Genomic DNA, 6,425 nt, shown 5'->3' with positions numbered 1-6,425 from the left:
CAGGAATCAAAATGGCTGATGATCAGATGTAAGAATTACGTTGATTTATTTTATTTTGTGTTTTAGTAATTTTTGGTGTTCCAGAATGGGTACTGAGAAGGGCAAGGCTTTGCCAGACACACAAGGAGTATCAGAGCCAAAGGCAGTACATATATTACTGGAAAGGGTAGCAAAATTGACAGTGCATAATATGGAGTCACATGGTCAGGTTGGAGTGCAGCAAAATATAGATTTGTCAGTTGTGAGATTAGGTCCTCTTTCTCTGGTAAATCAACTTAGGTTGTGCAAATATTGGTGGAGCAAGTTTAGAATTGAGCACAGATACATAGTTTCAGAGATTGTTGTATGGAGTTCTCAGAGATTTGAAACCACATCAGTGCACGATTTATCTTGAGCATATTATCATCTTTGTGAGTGATGTGGATTAGCTCGTACAATGCTTGAGACGGCTACAAGTTTAATGTTGAGTACAGAGAATTCTAATTTTGTGTTAGAAGAGGTGTCATTCCTTGGTCACATAATTAGTGAGGACAGAAATATGACAGAACCAAGATTAGCTAAAAGCCATATGGGAATTGGTAAAGGAATTGCAATCATTCCTTGGCATTGTGGTTTATTAAAGAAGATTCATGAAAGGATTTATGGATATTGCATGACTGTTAACACAATTGCTGAAGAAAGGTTCAAAGTTCATACAGTCGGAGGACTCTAAGCGTGCTTTTGAGAAACTGAAAGAAGCTTTGACAGCAAGTCTAGTCTTAGTGTTTCTGAATTACAGTAAGGAATTTGTTCTATCGTGGAATGCATCCAACATGCACTTGGTAGTGTGCTGAGTCAGGAGGTAGGGGATATTGGATGTCTGGTGGCCTATACATTAAGGCAGGTGAACTCAGTGGGGAAGAATTACTCCATGACAAAAATGGAAATGTTGAGCCTTATCTTTGGAATCATCTACGTCAAGTGCAATCTCCGTGGAAAAAAAGCTTTTAGTGATAATGGATCATGCAACATTGACATTGTTGCTGTGGTTGAAGGATCTGTGTGGTAGATTGACATGATGGGCAGTGTGATTGAATGAATTTGATTTTGAGGTCTTATGAAAACCCAGAAAGAAACACAGGAACACAGATGGATTGAATAGGAAAGTAAAGGTATTCCAAGTAGGAGGTAATGAACTTAAGGAATGGCAGACAGCAGCAGGAGATGGATGATAAATGTAAAAGGATTCTTAAACATTCATGGTTTTATGTGCGGGATGGGTTGGTGTGCAGAGAAACTAAGTTGAGACCTCGAGTGGTGGTACCTGGAAAGTTGAGGGTAAAGTATTACAGGAGTGGGTAAGGGGAATGTAGGTCTACCAACAGGAGACTAGCAGAGATGTACTGGTTCAGGAATAGGAAGGCAGACATGGACCAATATTTGTGGAATTTCATACAGTGAGCACAGAGTGCGGATTTGTGTTTGATAGGGTTGTCATTGCAGACGTTACCTCAAGCATTAGCACTGATTCTGCTGTTTGTGATTGATGTCTTACTTTCCTTCAACACAACAGCTGCAGGAAACAAATATGTACTCACAATTATAGACCATTTTTTGAGATGCACGGAAATGGTTGCAATGCCCAACTGACAGGCAGCAACAGTAGTGCAAGTGCTAGTAAATAATTAGATACTGAAATCCGGGGTACCTGAGATGACAGTGACAGATTAGGGTATCAACTTTACGTTGGACTAGCTGTTAACCACAGCTGAGCTCCTGTATCAGTAGTGTTATTATGGTGAATGATGGTGATTAAGTAAGCTACTGTGCATGCAATAACATCAGCTGCCCTCATGTGTCTGCCTGTTTGTGATGTAGACTGATATAATTTGTAGCTACATCCAGTGGTATATGTGAACACTGTCTGCAAAATGTGTCACGAGTCCAATTAGTAGTAAAGCAGTAATAAATTAAAATGTCGAGCAATTTTACTGCATGAACGACAAAAAAAAATCTTAGCACCAAACTTTTTTTCCTTTCATCTTTTAGTGGGGATAGTAAACGAGAAAAACGTTCATAAAGGTTTGAAATTATAAGTCCAAGTTTGTTACCAGTCACTAAGTGCTCTCATTCTCAGATATGGAGGAATAAAATCTGGGTAATTGTGCATCATGCCCTACGCTTCATTTTCAGCCCCACCCCCAAATGTTGGATGGGTACGTGGTTCTTACCCCCACAACACTTATTTGCAGATGGGATATGTGTACCAAGTTTGGTTGAAATTAGTCCAGTGGTTTTGGAGAAGATATGGAACATACACACAAGTACATACACTTTTATAATACATATGAATATCTTTTTTCTATTATCCGATTTTAATGAAATAAAGCCTATGCAGTGCCCCAAACTGTGCTCAAGTTACCTGCAAAATCTCCTTGGAAATTCATCAAGCAGCTTTGGAGATTAAAATGTTCAAAGACAAACACAACAGACACAATGGTTTTACAAATTTATTATTAGTATAGATTTGTTCAAAGAATTTTGTCAGCTGCTGTGTGTAAAGAAATTGAGAACTAGTCCTCTACACCCTTAAGCTGATGGAATGATGGAAGGGGTTCATAGAACATAGGGAATATGTTAGGATACTGTGTGCATGCATAACATACCAGTTGTGATGCCTGTTTAAAGTATGTTGTCTTAGTGTACAACTCGAAGCAGCATTCAAATACTTGATTGTCACCGTACAAGGTAATATATGATCATAAGATGCTTCCATTACCATTCGACATGTTAAAGCTCAAGAAGGGTGAGATAGGAGAATCTGTTAAAGTGTTCATGAGAATGGTAAGAGAAATATGGAACAGGGTGCGCAGAGCTAACACCGCGATGTCATCCAGATAATTGGAGCAAGAAGATACCTTCAGTGTCACTTGTTGTAAAAACTGTTGGAAGATGGCTGAAGAATGTCCACCTTGGTAGCTGCTCAGTCAGTGCAATAATTGCTGATGGAAGGAGCCAAGGTTCGATTCCCTGCTGGGGCCGGGTCAGAGATTTCCTCTGCTCGGGGACTGTTATGATTTGACTGTGACTGTTGAGATGGCTGTATGGGTCCATACCAAAAGCCAATTTAAAAAAAATTCAGAGCAGAATCACTGCCAAAGCGGAGATGTTGATATGGAACAGCTCAATGTGAGCATTGATGACAAGGAGGAAATATTTTGTCAAATCATCCAAGGGAGTTGCAGATAAGCATCTTTGAGATCGATCTTTGAGAAGAACACGTCCCCTTGTACTTTGTTCACTAACTCTTCAGGGAGAGGAAGAGTACAATGCATTGACAGTGGACTTAAAACCTGCACAACAACTGAGTTGTCCATTGGATTTTCTGATGATGATGAGAGGTGATGCCCACAGATTGGCAAAGATAGATGTGACGTTCCCCAGACCTGTGTATGCTTCAGCTCTGCTGCAGATTCCTCTCAAATGACGTGGGGGACATCTCATACTTTGATGAACTGTGTGTGTGTGGTACCTTTCAAGGTAATGTGGGTGAAAAAGTCTTTTGCCTTACTCAACAAGTTCTGAAAATACTTACAGTATTTACCACAGATCTTCATGAAGCTTTTGTGTGGGACATGGGAACAGATCATTGCCACATGCTCTGAGATTTGTAAGCCAAAGATGTCAAAGGCTTTGAGGCCCAAAATGTTAAGGCTTTCATAAGATGAAGCACAGTCACTGGAATTGCCTTAATTGTAAATCTGTACTGCATCTGCAGACATGTGCTAAGCATGACAATTTGATCCCCGTTGTACACGGCAGGTGGGGGTTGGAGGCGGTGTTGGAACTTTGAGCCACAGGAAGCTGAGCTGTTTGAAGTGTACCTATTGATCGATGAAACGGAAGCCCAGTATTCAGCTCGAGTTGGACACCTGGTTCTGAAAACACAGGTGAATGAAAAGTGTCTTTGGCTTACATACAAGCACAGAGGGACATTGAGGGGTGACTCACAGCCCAGGATGATTTCAGCAGAGCAGAAATGCTGTAGCAGGTTTGAATTGGGAGCATTTCATCAGAAAACGTCTGATTCAGGAGTGCAGAATTGTTCATATTGCACATGATGGACATCCATGGCTTCAGAACTGTGGTTGGCCCGTTAATAGATGGGCTCCAAAATTTCTTTGAGCAAATGTCTTGGATATGCACAATCTTTCTGCAAAACAGATATTTGGTTCAGCAGAAATGACAAGCGTCCCTATCATGAGAGACATGGCATTGAAAATAGGATTGAAATTTGTCACCATTACGCATTTGCCACAGGTGTGCTGTAGATTGTTTACAGTGCCCGGCAAAAACACAGACTTCGAGTGCAGAAGATCGATAGGTGACAATAGTGACCACTACAGACAGGGATATTCACAGCTCTGCAATTCCAGTGCCTCGATTATATGAATGACATCCTCAAGTGAGGGGTCTGATAGTTTAAGGACTTCTTCCTGAAGTCAGGAATCAGTAATATTTTGAACGACAGCATCCAACAATATGGCGTACTTGTACAATTTACCGCAGTGAAGTACAAATTTGCTGTTGTGGTTCATACCCCTGTAACTCCGTGAGCCACTGCAGATAGGACTGAGTAAGTTGGCACTTTGTTTAAAAGTGGCAGTGGCAGCTGACATGTAGAAGTCAAAATACTTATTAAGAGTGGCAGTGACCTCTGAGAAAGTGGCTGAGTAAATGGAAGGAAAGCGTAATGCAAATGTGCAAGATGTTGGCACTGCCCAAGAAAAGAAATATGAAATATTGTAGGCTGCAAAGTGTTGAAACAGCTGCCATTCACATTAGACCCACTCCTCTTGCACCACACCAAATTTGCAGAACGGCAAAGTCGATGAGTGTCCATTGCCATTCTCGTCAGACCAGGTGACATGTTGAAGCAGGGCTCTCTGCAGAAGCTGTCACCTCGTCCATCAGTTAAGAAAACTGCATCATATAAAACTCAAGAAACTCACATAACGAAACAGGTACCTCTCGTCAGGCAGCAGCCACGGTGAAAAAAAGAATATGTGGCAAAGATGCACAAAAGAAAAACAATAAACATACACTTCACCCAAAATGTAAAGTTCAATGCTGGGGCTCAGGGAACCAAAGGAAGGTTGTACAATGACCCCGTCATAGGTGGGTAGATACATAACTGGAAAGGGAGGACGTGCCACCATGGTAGGAAACAGAAGACAATACCACAACCAGTCTCTGTCGCCACTGATTTGTTGTATCGTGAATGATTGAACAACAGACAACAAATGGGGTGAGTAGTCAATGAGGTTTGTCCATCTACAGGCAAAGAGAGAAAAACAGAATACAATAACACTTCAATAACTAGTGCTACCACTGAGAAGCGTGCACTACTTTAAGTGTTTTGTTTCCTGATTTGATTCCCTTTGCATCACCTGATTTAATTAGACTACATCCCACTATCCTTACTTTGCTTTTATTGACGTTCATCTTATATCCTCTTTTCAAGACACTGTCCATTCCATCAATGGCTCTTCCAAGTCTTTTGCTGTCTCCGACAGAATTACAATGTCATCGGCAAACCTCAAAGTTTTTATTTCTTCTCCCTGAACTTGAATTCCTACTCCAAATTTTTCTTTTGGTTTCCTTTACTGCTTGTTCAATGCAAGTATTGAATAACATAGGGGATAGGCTGTAACCCTGTTACATTCCTTTCTCAAACATTGCTTCCCTTTTGTGCCCCCCAACTCTTATAACTGCCATCTGGTTTCTGTAGAAATTGTAAATAGCCTTTTGCTCTCTGTTTTTTACCTGCACTACCTTCCGAATGTCAAAGAACAAATGCTATAAATGTGGGTTTGCATTTCCTTAACCTATCTTCTAAGATAAGTTGTAGGGTCATCATCTCACGTGTTCCTACATTTCTCCAGAATCCAAACTGATCTTCCCCGACGTTTGCTTCTACCAGTTTTGCCGTTCTTCTGTAAAGAATTCATGTTAGTATTTTGCAACTGTGACTTATGAAATTGATTGTTTGGTAATTTTTACATCTGTCAGAAACTGCTTTCTTTGGAATTGGAATTACTACATCCTTCTTGAAGTCTGAGTATATTTCAACTGTCTCATACATCTTGCACACCAGATGTAAGAGTTTTGTCATGGCTAGCTCTCCCAAGGCTATCAGTAGTTCTGACGGAATATCATATACTCCCAGGGCCTTGTTTCAACTTAAAATCTATCAGAACTTTGTCAAATTCTTCTCACAGTATCATAGCTCTCATCTCATCTTTAGCTACATCCACCTCCCTTTCCATAATATTGTTTTCAAGTTCATCTCCCTTGTATGGACCCTCTATATACAATGGTGGTTTGAAAAGTTCTTGGAACAGAGTAGAAAAAAAGTACTTACATCACTGAAATATTTTTTATTT

This window comes from Schistocerca nitens, chromosome 4 (assembly GCF_023898315.1).
Source record: "Schistocerca nitens isolate TAMUIC-IGC-003100 chromosome 4, iqSchNite1.1, whole genome shotgun sequence".
In the NCBI taxonomy this organism is placed as follows: Eukaryota; Metazoa; Arthropoda; class Insecta; order Orthoptera; family Acrididae; genus Schistocerca; species Schistocerca nitens.
This window is presented reverse-complemented; position numbering follows the sequence as displayed.